General features: G+C 37.8%; 1 protein-coding gene across 1 annotated transcript in view; it reads left to right on the top strand.

Moving 5' to 3' along the window:
• LOC126763732 (uncharacterized) overlaps positions 1-16,565 on the top strand; it is a 179,476-nt gene that overhangs the window by 72,855 nt on the left and 90,056 nt on the right. The gene's annotated exons all lie outside the window — the stretch shown is intronic.

Raw genomic sequence — 16,565 nt, 5'->3', positions numbered from 1 at the left:
ATTGCCTAATGGTGGCCATTAAGACTGAATAAATTATGAGCCAGATTTGTGGCACCTGGCCACAGAGGCATCTTTCTGCCTTTTACTTGAGGTGCAAAATTGATAAATGTTAAGATATTAGCCGCTAAATGGTCATGTTTGCTTCCGCATAAGAATTTTCTCTGCCCGAAAGAAAGTCTAATAGGCTCAGCAATAAACATTTTTCATCATTTTCATAATAAGATCACATTGGAAAAAGTACGATGATTCATATTGCAGCATTAATTTTTCGTTTCACTTGCATCAAAGCTAGTTATATCCTGAACAAGGTATATTAAGCTTGCCAAAAAGTTGTAGCACCCAGAAGGAAACGTTCGAAACTCTATAGAATATAAACGGTGATCTATTTCGAGTTTCCCTACTTTTTTAGAGAAAAAACTCAAAAACTTCAAATGTTTTGACGAATGTTTATTATCATTTGAAAGAACATTCTTTGGCATATGTGTTTTGAATATTATCTTTTTCAAATGTTGGCCGCGGCTACGTCTCAGATGGTTCATCCGTTGGGTCCTATTTTCGATGACTTGTTCTGGCATTTCGACTGATGTCTGGCGAATGACACGTATAATGTTTTTTACAAGGCCTGAATCGAGCGAAATTGCCGCAAAGACTTTTGACTTTACATATCCTCACAAAAAAAAAAAAAGAGTAACGGTGTGTTATCATAGTATCTTATCTTATCTTATCCAATCGATCAGCCAACGTGAAATTTTCTGCTTATCGAAGTATTCTCTCAATAAATTCATTGGATATAAAGCGATGTGTAGGAAGTGGCGCCATCTTGTTGAAATCACATGTCGTTGAAATCATGAAATAGTCGGTTATCATGGTCTATAGACAGATGATTCCATCGGCCCACAAAAAACGCTAAACAGTTGTTCTTTCTGGATGAAATGGACACTCTTGAATTTTTTCAAGTTACTCTTGGTCCCAAATGCGGCAATTTTACTTATTTACATGCCAATTGAGCCAGAAATGAGCCTCATCTCTGTTCTTGTAAAATTCTTGTTAATTTAAGATGTCGACGTAAAATGCACCAAGTCGTTCCAAATGTCAGTCCGAGTTGTTGCGATTGGCGCCAAATCACCTCTCTACGGTCTTCGCGTTTATACTACAGCTGCTATATTTTCTTCACTATGTGCTGGACGTGGTCCATTCAGTCGAATATTATCCATTAATGAATGCCGGGTCTCAAGATGGGTGACGGTGTTGCAAATAGTATGCTCAGTAGGCCGATTATGTTAACCATAACTTGAGAGAAGCGCGCGAGACATATTCTTTACAGGACGTGAATTTTCGTAAAGTTAAATGATTTGTAAACGTTGTTCAGGAGATAGTCTTTCCATGATGAAATACCAAACAATACTGAAAAATAACTCACGCGTGATCTGTCAAAAGTTTCTAGAAAAAAGTACCTCTACTGGGATCGGAGTTAGCACCATCAAGCATTCAGCTTATATTCACCAAAACCATTCGAACGGACTCGCGAGAGTGGTCGAGCTCTTTTATTATCTCTCTAACACTAGCCTGACGATTTTCAAGCACCACATCCTTCACTTTTTCAATATTTTCATTAGTTGAAGCGAACGAGGCATGTCTTCAACGACCTGTCAACTGTCTCTGAAAAATTTGTACCACTCAAAGCTCTGTGTTTTTTTTATAAAATTGAATCACACTTTCCCAACATTCGCAACGATTCCTCACAAAAAATTTGGTTATAATTACAAAATTTGAGATAAATTCTTTCTTAGAAATTTTTATCCATTGTAAAAATCGCAATGCACTACAGAGGTGGATCGATGTAAGCAGATGCTGGAAACAAACTGGCTGACAGATCGCGCTCACTTTTGGCGTAGTAATTAAGGACAGTCACACCATCTTAGAAACAAAACTGCGAAACGTTCACGGTATTTGCTCCGAAATAAATAATAATTAATTCACATTAATAGCTGTTGAGTTTATACATATGTATGTATAACATATAGTTTAGACTTCCTCTACATAATTTCAGATTTTATTCCCATATTTGTGCCATAGACATATGCATAAGTATGAATGCTGGCAATCTGCTTTGATTCCCTCGGGTTTAAAGGCGCAGTAAAAGGCTAGAAAATGTCGCGCTGCTTGTTTTATTTGACATCAATTACCCGCAGCTATCTCCTTATTGTGAAACATATTTTTAACCCGACCAACTTCGGGACGCCATTCAGTGGATGCTTTTGTTGAAATATTATCATTAATTAATTCATTCGCATTCAGCATTGGAGTAGCGTTGCGCAACTGAACGCATTCATTGGAATCCATTCAGTTTTAATTAGGAATGGAGAAACTTTACGCAAAGAGTCATTATACACTTTCTCGCTTTTGTCTGTGCTTACATTCACACCATTGTCTTTAATGTTGCTTCCGCCATTCATTGTGCCACGTTCACCCACTGGAGGAGGCATTCAACAAATACAAATAAGCTGTAGATATTTACAATAAACATATTTATAAATAAACGCTTGATATCATCTCTTACTAACACATAACATAGTATAGTATACATATATACACATATGTCGATATATTCGTTGTCATATTATGGCATTTCCTAGGTACTTTGTGTGATTAACTTTTAGTGGAATTTCCAAAGGGAGAAGTCAAAGTTACACTTTATCGCGTTTAGCAATAAAAGTTCTGCTTCGCAGCGAACAAAATTAGCAACTTAAGAAAATTTCACAATGAAACAATATACGTACATGTGTTTGGCTCCCTACTCCGGTACTCACTAAGGATAAACTTCTTCACATCCATGAACCATGACTTACCTACAAATAAAAGAATACCTCTTTAATTACCGATACAGTAAAGAAACGAATAAATTTTCTAATCTGCAGCAAATCTGTTGGGTCTATAATTATATTCCTGCGTTGTTTTTTTTTCTTCAAAATTTGAACATTTATTCAAGAAAAAAGTTCGGTTGCACCGAAGCTATAATACTTACCCTTCACAAATTCAAAAGACTCCTTAAAAGAACCTGAATTTCATGGCCAGTTTGTATGGCAGCTATATGCTAAAGGGACTCGTTCTGAACAATTTCTTCGAAGATTGTACTGCTGCTTTGGCTAATGATCTACAACAATTTTTGTGAATATACCGGTACCTCGTCAAATAAAAAAGTTTCTTATACAAAGACTTAATCGTCCAGTTTGTATTGCAGCTGTATGCTATAGTGGTCCGATATCAGTGACTCTGATAAATAACCAGCTTCTTGGAAAGAAAGTGATGTGTGCAAATTCCAAAGCCTTGATATCTCAAAAACTCGGTACTAGTTCACGTATAGACAGAGGGACATGGCTAAATCGACTCAGCTCGTCATCTCATAAATGATTTTCTAAAGTCTCCAACGTTTCCTTTTGAGGGTTACAAACTTTGTGGCAAACTTAATACACTCTGTTCAGAATTAAATATGTACATTAATAGCATTACTCAACATTTTTCATGTCTGAAGCTATGACACTTTCCCATGCTTTTTTTTGTCAATTTGTGGATTATCTCTCAAAGAACTGCGCCGGTTTAGCGCGAAAGAATGAATTAAGAGAATTTTTAATACCCTATTCCGATGTGAATCATATTCCACTGACGTAGTTTTGCTTCTACCGAAACAAATAGTAGTTAGAAGGGGTTATCATTAGGCTATAAGGTGAGGCAAATCTTGCAACATGAGGCCGAGGGTTGTCATGATGGAAAATATTGTCTCGTGTCTAGTCGCGAATTCGGAGTGTTTTTCGGTAATCGTTCGTTTCACTTTCCTAAGTTGTTTTCGGTAGAGTTCCCCGTTAATATTTTCAACCGGTTTTAGAAGCTCAGAATAGCGTGTCCTTCCGATCTCACCAAACTAGGGCATTACCTTGGCATCATGGATATTCGGATTTGCGTTTAGAGTTGTCATAATGGAACCACTTTCATCTTTTAACTTTTCTTGGCTTCAAATCATATAGCACCTAATTTCGATAGTTTCAATTGTATTCGGCTACTTTTAAACGCGTCGAAAAGGTTGTTAGGGTTGACTCCCAGAGATACTGCCAGCTTTTCTTGTCTTTGGTAACAATATATATTGAGTTCCTCACTATTTTTGAGGTTTTCGCACAATTTATGGGATAAAAGTTAAGATATTGAATAAGTTCCCGTTTCTACCCAATACTACACACCTATAATATTGGATAGTCGAAAAAGTTTTTTCATATTTTGTCAATAGATGTCGTTGCAGTCGTATATCTCCAGTGGTACCAATCACATTGTGTCAAAGCATATAATGCTGGAAAAATGAGATTTTAAGCTTAATTTAACCAAAAAAAGATAGGGAAGAATGCCACTCAAGCCACCAATGAAATTTGTGAAGTTTACGGAGACGATGCTGTATCAGTTCGTGGTTCGCTCGCTTCCGTTCCGGAAATTTCGATGTGAAAGATGCACTTCAATCTGGTCGACCTATCGTTGGAAAAGTCAATGGAATTATGGAAAAGATTGACCAGAACCGTCACATAAGCAGCCATGACATCGCCAAGGAACTTAACATTCGTTATCAAACGGTTTTAAGCCATTTAAAAAAGGTTGACCACAAAAAAAGCTTGATGTTTGAGTACCCGATGAATTGTCTGTGAAAAATTTAATGGACCGAATTAATACCTGCAATTCTTTGCTGAAACGAAATGAAACCGAACCATGAAGCGAATGGTAACAAGAGACGAAAAGTGGATCAAATACGATAATAATGTGCGAAAAAATCATGGTAAAATCGTGGTGAAGCTCAAAAAATGGTCGCAAAGCCAGGATTGACGCTTCGAGAAGGTTATGCTGAGTGTTTGGTGGGATTGGAAAGGAATTATCCACTATGAACTGCTCTAGCCTGGTCGAACGATTGATTCTACATTTTACTGTCAACAACTGATGAGATTGAAGCAAGCAATCGAAAAAACGGCCAGAACTGATCAACAGAAAGGGCTTCGTCTTCCATCAGGACAACGCTAGACCACACACATCTTTGATGACTCGGCAAAAACTGGGAGAGCTTGGCTGGGAAGTTTTGATGCATCCGCCATATAGCCCTGACCTTGCACCATCGGACTACCATTTGTTTCGGTCAATGCAGAACTCCCTTAATGTAGTAAAGTTGGCTTCAAGAGAAGCCTGTGAAAATTACTTGTCGCAGTTTTTCGCCGAGAAACCAGAGAAGTTTTACAATGATGGAATAATGTCTCTAGCAAAAAGTGGTCGACGAAATTGGTATATATTTGGTTCATTATAGTGAACTATAAATATAAAATATACTACCATATATTTATAAACTTAAATTCGCTCCTCAATATTGCCTTCCCTTCCAAAGAAGAGTAGGTTTTAACTAGATTATCGAGCTGTAGATGGTATATTTCCCTATAAACCTGCAATGGGTTCCAGAACCCAGTGAACTGAATTAGTGAACTAGCCCGAGCAGGGCACCATCACACAATTAGATATCAAAGAAAAGGGAGTTTATATAATTCTGGGTAATTGTAGTAAATTAATTGTCAAACATGTCATAAATATGGCGAAGTCTCTGTGGAGACAATTCTATATATTTATGATTATTTTAGCAGCTGTTGGAAGGTAGAAGAAGAGGAGATAATAAAACAGCTTCTATGCAAATGCAAAGCTTTGAGTATGAATGGGATCACAACTAGCGGTCTATGTTTTTTTAACGATCTTTAAGAAGTACACAAGTTATATTTTTTTGTACTGCTGAAGTTGGTCAAAAGCACGGATGGCTTAGAGAGGACATAACAAAGTAAGAAGATTTTAGTCTCGGTGGTTCACAATGGAAGTCCTAATGGCTTAGATGCGTCGTCAGACATTCTTACCAACTTACCTACCACCTCATGATCCGCAAAGTCAAATTTCAAACCTTCATTTTGGGTCTAAGCATTAAGCCTAATGTGCCCTCAAGTCGACATAATATCGATAAGCTTAGAACGAATAGTTGAAATAAGATTTCTTCTTTCTAACATGGATATTTTCATATGTTGTTATTGTTTTATTGAAAATATTAAAATTTCAATCCAAATTGCCAATCGAGTTATTTCAACTCGCAATATTTCTTTGCATAATAGCTTGAGTCGTTGAAAATACTTCGTTCGTACATTTTATGCACAGTTAACTGTACTCCTACATGTAGTTGTTGTTGTTATGTGTCAACTTCATTTGGGGTTAATGTGCATGACTGTTAACGTTATTATTTATTCAAGGCATTATCCTTGTTATCATGTGCTTGTATAGTAGTTGATAAAAGTGCTGCACACAAGTCTCTTCTCTCAGCTTCCGCTATTAACTCAACTCGGTTCGGGAGCGTAGCTCGATGCCTGTGTGCCAAAAAGCTGATGCTCAGCTATTTTCGGTGTTTGCCATTGTTGTTGCTTCAGCAAATTTAACTTGCTACTTATGTTACGCTCATATGTGTAGGTGTGTGTGCGCATGTATGGGTGTATGTATAGGGAAGTGGGCATGTGTGTGCGTTTGCGCTGCATGTGTGTCGACTATAACACTTTGTAGCACTAAAGACGATTTGGAACGTTGCCGAAATGGTGTGTACATCCTGTTGTCTAAGTTCGTTTTTGGCAAAGTTGGCTGAGTCGACGATTCTCGTCACATCTGCGAGCTGCTGCATTATACAGCAAGTACTAACGAATTTTCACTGCTGCTAATTGAGCAGATATTTTCGGGGGTTGTTTTGAAGCGATTAAGAGGGAGGTAGGTTGGCCCGAGCACACTTTGAAATTTGCATATTTATTCAATTAAACGGTGATGTAATTAAATTACACTCATTACACTAATATTTGTGATTCGATGGGAAAGAATGCCAATTTATGTAACAAGAGCTGCTCAGCTACCTGAGGTGTAGATGGAGAGTGCTTTCCCCAAAGGATAACAAATTTTGAATGCACTGTGAGTTTACAAGCTTATAATTTACATTTTTTTACTGTTTAATGGTTTTGTTACCAAATTTTGGTAACGGGTTTTGGTAACAAACTAAATTAGGTATAGGTTTAGATAGTAAAAAAAGTTTGTTTTATGCTCTTGCCACAGAGATTAATACGATAGTTTTATTCACCTAACGGTTGTACGTACCTAAAACTAAGCGAGGTAGATATAGGGTTATATACAAGTACATACATATATGAAAATGATCAGGATGACGAGAAAATTTGAAATAGGAGTGGCTGTATGCCTATCCGTCTGTCCGTGCAAGCTGTAACTTGGGTAAAAAATGAGATATCTTGATGAAACTTGGTAAGCGGGTTCCTTGGCAAAAAACTAGTTCTATGATGGGCAAAATCACACCAATGCCACGCCCACAAAACGCTATTAACCGAAAACGTATAAAGTACCACAACTAAACACTAAATTAAGGTATAAAAGTCTAATTTGGCACAGGTTTTAGCAAAAGGCACTTGTGGGTGAAAAGTGGGCGTGGCCCCGTCCTCAAATAAGTTTAAAATTCACATCTCCCAAAGCCCTAAAGCGACAAGAACCAAACTTGCCGAGCGCAAATGCTGGGTAGTCGATAAAGTCTTTTCGTATTTCTAATCAAACTTCAACTTATTATTTTTATATTCACACTAATAAATAAATAAGCCAATATATGATGTATAATTTTGGTCGACCACTTTTTGAAATTTTTCCGCTACAGACATTATTCCATCAGTGTAAATCGAAATTTCGAATTTCCAGAACGGAAGCGAGCGAACCATTGTTGTGCTACACGAACTGATACAGCATCGTCTCCGTAAACTTCACAAATTTCATTGGTGGCTTGCGTGGCATTCTTCCCTTTTTTATACAAAAATTTCAAAATATAGAAAATTTCTTCATTATTTTCACTCATTTTTGAAGAGCTGTAACTTTTTTCAACTTCTACAAATTTAGTTTTTTTTTGGTTGAATGAAGCTTAAAATCTCACCTTTCCAACGCTATATGGTATGACACGATGTGATTGGTAGCACTGGAGGTTAAGGACTGCAACGACATCTACTGACCAAATACGAAAAAACTTTTTCGACTACCCAATATTTAATTTTTTATATGAGAAATAAATTGTGTAAAAAAGGCTGTTTTTATCCGAGGAAACCCATGTAACCCTATAATGGAGCCCTGGTCAATATCGGGCGACTGCCCACTTTTGGGTAAAATTAATATCTAACGACCCGCCATCCGATTTCAACCAAATTCGGTACGTGACATTGCTCTAACACTTGTATATTACAGTGTGAAAATGGGTGAAATCGGACTACAGACACGCCTGCTTCCTATATAACACAATTTTAAATTTTATTTGAAACATTCACTTTCCAGTAGACAAATGAAGAATGAATTAATATATCAGGAAAAACTATGAAACTTTGCCCGAATAGTGCCTTTGAGATATGTGGCCTTGTGACTAAAAATTTTGCTTAAATCTAAATCTAAACTGTTTAACCCTCTAGGTACCGAATATGTGGACCCCAGTATCTATAGTTAACCTTTTTCCGCAAATGTCGGAAAAATATCGTGTGAGATTTACAATAATTAAAATTCAGAGAGTGTCCTTTCCTGATGATTTCGATGATCAAGTCTGTGTGCTACAAATGGGTTGAAAGACAATACTTCTGTTAGACCCCATATACCTAATATCAAGATTTTCGTACTTCCGCGTGGCTTTAAACCGCATATATCGGCCAATACGTGAGTTATGTATATTTGTGCTTTAAATGAAAAGAATCGGGTGAAAATTTGTCCTCATATAACTAACAAGCCTTATGTACCTGGAGATAATTCTGTGGCTTTAATCCTGGCAAGAGTGCAAAAAGTTCGGCTATACCGAGCTTAGCTCTTCATTACTTATTTTACTTTTAATAATTTTTGCTAACAGCTGTTTTTAGCAATTAAAAATGGGTATAGGTTTATAAAAATAGTTTCTAGCGAGTGATCTGGAATAAGTAACTGCCAATTTTCAACCACTTTTCTCAGTAATTGGGGTCGTATGTCAATGGTCTCTAGTTTATCTGCTTCGACAAGCGAAAAATGATCCAGCAGTGTTAAATCGCACGATCCTGGCGGCCAAGCCACACCCACGTCGCGAGATAAGGCACAGGTGAATTAAGGCCATCAAAAGTTTCTTTCAAAAAATTAGTGATTTCGTTGGCTATATGACACATAGCGCCGTCTTGCTGGAACCAGAGCTCAGCCACATAAATATCTCGCAATTCAAGTACGATAAAGTCATAAATCATGGTTTTAAAGCGTTCTTCATTGACTGTAACATTATGATCAGCTTTTCTTTTGCAGAAATATGGATCCCGTTAAGAACATGTTCGACTGAGTTTACCACTCACTATGTGGAAAATTTTTTTGAAAAGTTTTAGCCTGTGCCTGTGTGAAATCCAGTTGGGGATTAGTTCGAAGCCATTAAAACATTCATTTGCGCGGTATATTCGCGCTTCGGTGCAGGGACTGAACATTAATTTTTACGAAGCATATTTTTACCGTTAAATCAACTGGGAATGGATATGTAGAACGGTAAGTGACTAACCTAACATGCGAATAATAGCTTCGTGTGGTTGGAGTTTTTTTTAATATGAGAATATAGAACCGGTGTTACCGTCATTTGCGATTCTCAGACGAAATTGTTTTGCAGATTTTTGGTTCTAAACGAGAATATCACCTTAGCAATAAATAATTTCAAGACAACGAGAGTTTTGTGATCGAATAATGCTTTAAAATAGTTATTGTCTGTCTTACCACTTTACAGAGCTTATGTACGCTATGGTTTATCAGCTAAGATTAACTAGTTTGTAAACCGAAAGTTTACGGATTATATGTGAAATAAAACCCCTTATGTGGGTAAAGAATCTCCATATAACGGGCATTATATTAAAACCAGCATTATATTAAAACACTAGGGCACATCAGTTTTGAACCAACAAAGCTAAAATAATAAATTTTTGTCTTATTTTTTGATGTTTTAGTTCATATAAAAATTGTATACTTTTTCCACCATACAGTTATGCCTCTTATATGCAATTGTTTAAGCCATTCTAATTTTGACAAATTATAAGAAAATAACAATGTTACATACTGACCAATTTGTTTGAAGATTATACCATTGTCTTAGGCTATATTTCATGTAAAATTTTTTAAAGATGTCTTGTCAAATGATAAAGTTTTCCACATTAGGACTTTATTTCGATCGAGTCAACAAACTTTGTGGCAAACTTAATATACCTTGGTTCCGGAAAGAGTATGGTTAGGTATGGTTCTGTGGCACAACTTTGCTTGTTGGTCAACGCTTGCCGATTGCTAATTGTAGAAAACTTAAGCTCCCCTGAAACTCAAATTGCAATAAAGGTTCGGTAATAAAGTTCGGTTTGCCAAAACTAGAAGATTCTTTCCACTTTGCACTTTGATTCTACTTTGAAGTACGTCCGTCAGTTCATAAGTTCTGATACATTTGATGTACTTGTAAAGGAGTAAATGTTTTGAAAGCAGCTCTTCAATCAAATGTAGCAAAGCACACACTTACGATCGTGTGTGTGAGCCTTGGCAATTGCAAAAGCACAACTTGTGGCATCTCATAAAGGATATGAATGCAAATATTGAAACAGCAGATTGATACGAACCGAGCTGAATAAATATTTTACAGTTACGAGTGTGTGTGTGTGCGCCATTTATTTTGCGGCTGCCAGCGGCAGCAATAACATTGCAAACATCCACAGAAATAATAAAATACCAATGAAAAACAATAATGAAAGCAGAAAAAGCGAAAACATTAAATATAGAACAAGCAGCAGCCGAGGTAGGAAGACGTCGCATTGCACATACGCCCATATACATATACATGCTCGTGTGTGTTGAAGAGCGTATGTGAGTATAAGCGTGTGTTTGGCTGTGAGCTGTTGCGACTTGAGGAGCTGCCGCGTTCGCCAGCCCTGCAACAGCCAGCTGAAGTAGTTGCAAAGAGGGAAAGTTTTGCACTTGAGCGCCGATGACAGCGCTGTGTGAGCTGTGTAGCGCCACAACGACAACAGCGGCAACAATTGTTGCTGCGGTTCCACTCAACACACTTCGAGCGTTTAGCATTTCGCCTGTCAAAAGGAAATTATAGAATTCCAATTTGGATAGCTCGCTCACGTCATTCAACGCCAGCGAACTGCGAACTGCTTTTCACATTGCGAGTTGAGTTTTCGCACTATATAATATCGTGCATGATATGAGCTTGTGTGCGTGCAGTAGCATCCCTGCAAAAATTGTTGCACCAAGTGGTCTAGTCTACGGTATTGTAATGCTATATGAAGTGCTCTTCTGTACTGCCGTAGTGGGCCAGCTTAGGTCTTATATCAACATCAGCTCATTGCTACACGATGAATGCTGGATTTTTGACGTTGCAGAATTTACTGCCACGTTATGTTATATAGCACTAAAGGTTATGTTGACATCGGTAGAGTTATAACCCACAATTATTTGAAATATAACAATAACAAGAAAAAAACGTTAACTTCGGTTGCACTGAAGCTAGAATACTCCTAACAGATTCGAAGTTTCCATATAACAACATTATTTTGATCGTTTGGTTTGTATAAAATTCTTTAAAATTTTCTCGGATATTTTAGTGTTGTCCAAAGAAATTATCTACGCCAATTTCATGCCAACATCTTGCCAAATGAAAAAGTTTCCCATGCAAGAACTAGATTTTGATCGTTCAATTTGTATGACAGCTATACGTTATAGTGATTCGATTTAAAAAATCTCTCCAGATATTTTAATATTATTCTAAGAAAATAATCTGTGCTAAATTTCATGCAGATGTATTGACAAATAAACAAGTTTTCCATACAAGAACTAGATTTTGATCTTCAGTTGACAGCTATAGGCGTTATAGTGATTCGATCTAAAAAATCTCTCCAGATATTCTAATGTTATTCTAAGAAAAAAATCTGTGCTAAATTTCATGCAGATGTATTGACAAATAAACATGTTTTCCATACAAGAACTAGATTTTGATCGTTCAGTTTGTATGGCAGCTATATGCTGTAGTAGTCCGATCTAAAAAATTCTTTCAGAAATTTTAGCACTGCTTTAGGCAATAGTTTGTGCAAAGTGTCATGAAGAAAGCTTGAAAAATAAAAAAAAGTTTTCCCTACATGAACTGAATTTTCAAGACTTCGATGAAATGCAGAGTTCGACATTTTGTCCTGTGTTGGCACGTGTTCAATGAATATATCGTACTACACAATATCGTAAGTGTGATTCTCTTTGTAGGTCTATTTGAACCATTAGGAGTACAGTACAGAGTGTATACCTGGAGTACTCGCGTTTTCCTTTCAAAGCACAGCAGGAGTGGCTGGGGCGTATGAGCAACATCCATACCTGTATGTACTATATATACATACAAGTATATCAAACATACTTAAAACTTGTTGCAGCATTCACACGCACACAGTCGCGCTATGTGGCTTGCATTAATGAAAGTTTCAATTTATTTGCTGGCAACATAAAATGAGTAAAATACAAAAACAAATGCAAAAAATAAAGCTCATAAAAGCGCTTTGGTATGCGGCATGTGGAGATGGTGATGGTGACGATGATGGTGATGGCGATGTCGAAATGAGTTGGCCAATCGCTTTTATCAGCGCTGCAGGTTGGCAATTTTTACGGTGACGTGGGCACCAAATATGCAACTCTGCCTTCTGCACTACAAGTCAACGCCGCACAGTTCAGTATAAGCGCTTTTGTTTAAGCAAAAATATATAGGACATTAAGTAGGTGCAGGCAGAGAGTTGATTACTTTTCGCTTTTTGCACTTTTTTCTGCGCTTTTTCCACTCTTAACTCTGGACTTTCATTTGTTTTATTGCGCACAAAATGAGAAATGAGTGAACGAGTGAGTGAATGAATGAATGAATAAAAGGGGCAAAGCGATAATATTTTATGCGCCTTCATTTGCCGTTATATGCACCCCGAACCCCCGCCCGAACATTGAAACGAAAGTCGGGCGCTTATAGGCCATCAAGACGAATGGTGGATTGTGTATTGTGAAATGCGAAATGCAAAATGAAAAGTGTGCAAATGCAAAAATGTGGTGCAAAAGTGCCGCGCTGAAAGTGGAGTGCTGTGGAATTTATGTCAGCAGCGTAAAAGCGAAATTTAACTGCTTAATTGCTGTTGCATTGCCCGTAAGAGCCACTGCTGAATTATTAAGCGCGAAGAAAGCGACGCTTTAGCAAGTTCCAAATATTCGTACAGCGTTTAAAGGCAAATTATGAGTAATCATATTATCTAAGTGTATAGCTGAATGTAACTATGGCAAAGAAGCACCAACACTAATGACATATCAAACACTAATTTGCATTTGTACTAAGCCCAACAAAAAATTAAAAAGTTTAATAAGAACGGATAAAGCTGTTTGAAGAATGAGTGCACATTTCGGAATTAACGGTTTTTTCCGACAAAGAAATTAACCAGGCGAGCCTATTTTTATGGAAGTTCACTTGGAGTGCCTTCAAATCCCAGTTTTGGATCCGCAGAATGCCGAGCTTATACCTTCTCCACCAGCTATAGATAAATAAAGTCACAATATTCTCATTTAAGCCGAAATCCTTTCCAAGTTCACTTTTCTTCAACGTGTTTTTGCTGCTGTTGGTGGAGTGGCGTTCTTTGAGCCGAAGGAATACGCTTCCTATGCCCCATACCATCTTTCCGAATCTTGTATAGAGAATGTCGTTTGCCTACTCAATAATATGGAAGATGCGTCTTTGACCTCCATCTTTATTTAACGATTTCGCCACAGTCAAAATCCTCCAGTCGCTAATCGGTACGTCCGAATATTGACAATATAGCATTTCATTTCTAATCGCAGAGTATCCGTATCTACCACGTTGCGATCCACCATCTCTAGTTTTGCGTTTACTCACAGATTTGGAAGCATTCTGACAGCCAAAAGCATTAATTCACACATGCTAGCGAGACCACTTTTTCGGAGGGTGTTCCCGGTTCGCTCTCTGTAGAACGCTACTTATTTTCAGCTATATGCTCCCTATGTGATTTGTAAACGATAGATCCGAGGCACTGCAGTATTTTCGTGCGGCGAATTGTACATGACCCTTTTTCATCACCTCTCGCGCTCAAGTCAACCCTTTCACCTCCTCTTCCTTTAGGTTGGACTTGCTTTCGAGTCAGTTACATATCCCGACCGCCGCCTTCTATCGTGTACAGGAGTGCGAATTACATCTCAGGTTACATCAACTGACGGCATGCAGTTGTGCACCACATCGCATGATCCGCCAACACGTGACCAAAACAGAAGACTTTGCATATTTTGAGTTTGTTGGAATTTGCGGATCACACACATTGGATCTGACATGAGTTACTGATCTGATGGCAGAGTCCGTCTGATTCTTGACTCTAAATCAATTACTTGTATCTATAACTCGCTCGGAAGCTTTTAATTTTTTTCTTCATTAAAGCACACAGCGCTTTCTTGGTTCGATTCTTCATAGACTGTTATACCAGTGGACTATAGAGCTGGCTTGTCAGTAGTACTACAATCACCGTAACCTGTTCCCGTTGCATTGGCGGTGTAGCCGCTGGCGAGACAGCTGGTCAAATCGCTGTGCCCGCTAATGGTAGCAGCCTCATCTCTCATTGACATTTGAGCGGATATTCCAGCTCGCTTCATTTCATGGTAGATCTCACCAGTCTCACTTTACACACAATTTGCGATGGTCTTGTTCGAGGCTGTTTCTTACTTGATTTAGGTTGCTAAAAATCCCAGCAAAGCAAGACCAAAAACTTGTAAGCGGCGGGAAGGACCAATCCGAACCGTTCGGTATCAAGCGAGATTTCAGAAAGTATGTCACTGTTGACAGTCATAACCTCGAAGTCGTAGATAATTTCGTCTCGTTTTGGGATCAGCACCACAACGTCAGCCTCGAAATCCAACGTAGAATAGCTGTTGTCAATAAGTGCTACTTCGGACTGCGTAAGCAATTGAATAGTAAAGTCCTCTCTCGACGAACGAAAGATTCTGCGGAAGATTTAAAGTTGTTTGCGCTTTGACAAGGGCGAATACCGCATCGATGGAACGATGAGCTGTTCGAGATATACGGCGACACTGAAATAGTTCAGTGAAGTATGAGACTACGCTGGCTAAGCCACGTTGTCCGGATGGAAGAGAAACCTTCAGTTTTTATGGTTTTCGACTCAATACCCGCCGGTGGAAGCAGAGGAAGACCTCCATTACGTTAGTGAGATCAAGTGAGTAAACACCTGGCTAGACTTATGTTATCAATGATATACTTCAAATAAATTCCGGTTGAACTTGACTCGGGGCCCCGAACAGATGGTGAATCTTTTCTATTGGCTTAAGGCTTTAGAAAAATAATAGTATGTACATATATAAATGTCTAAACGCCAGAAGCTTGAAATTACTTTATAACTACCATTTGTGAGTATGTACACACTTTCGCCAGCCCTTTATGGTAAGTTTACTCAAGTGTTTTGCGATGACTTTTTAGTTGAAGAGCATTAAATACCCATTTAAATCCATATAAATAAATATGTGAATGTGTGTAATAGCTAAAGCCTACAAAATAACTTGCAAAGTCAGCAACATTCGTAGATTTCAACTGTATACACAGACACATAGTTACATACATACAAACAAATCGAAGTCCACAATTGGTTGAAAGCGCTGCGAATTATTTTTGCTTCAGTGCATTTTAAAGATTTGTGCTTTTGCGAAATGTTCAAATTGCTTCTTGCTACAATTATCAATGCCCCTTTAGAAAGTTATCTTATTCAATTCGCTTTCAAGTGAATACAACGTTTCGTTTGCAGACGTCGGTGTGTTCCTTTTAGGGTTGGCAAGAGCTTGTGCTGCCAAAATAAATACGCGCACTGGAGAATATCTGACAGCTAGCGATAGCGAGTGTATTATTGTTTGGCTCATCCCTTCATTGTGTCGAATTGAGTTAGGATTTTCGACAGCACGAAAAATAATATTTCTTAGCATTTGTGCGCCGGGTGGGGCGTGCGAGCCGGCCGAAGTGTGTTTAAAACTGAATACAATCAACAACTAGCCGGGCTTAGGCTGTATAACTTCAATAAATGTGGTTTTTGCCACAATTCTGCAAGGAAATTTCATGTAAGAAGGCTTCTCTTACTAAGTGACACTATCGAACACGCATATTCCGTTCAAAGTCTTACAATTTCCGTTCCTTTTGGTATTCGCCATTTCAATCTGTAACACAAGTGCAGATAGCGAATCACTTCTAGTGTCGCAGAAATGTATTAACGAAATTTACAAAATTAAATTTAAACACAAACCATACACCATTATTTATTTAATATTACATATACTTGTAATAGCTTAATATGCCTTAAAAATTTATCCGAATGTATTTGCTAGATATATTATTGATATGCCAAAAAATGTCTGCACAACACTATAAAATTACGCCTCGGTCAGGATAAAATCTT

The sequence above is a fragment of the Bactrocera neohumeralis genome, chromosome 6 (genome assembly GCF_024586455.1).
Source record: "Bactrocera neohumeralis isolate Rockhampton chromosome 6, APGP_CSIRO_Bneo_wtdbg2-racon-allhic-juicebox.fasta_v2, whole genome shotgun sequence".
Lineage (NCBI taxonomy): Eukaryota > Metazoa > Arthropoda > Insecta > Diptera > Tephritidae > Bactrocera > Bactrocera neohumeralis.
Note: the sequence above shows the minus strand (reverse complement) of the source record. Positions and strands in the feature narration are given on the sequence as shown.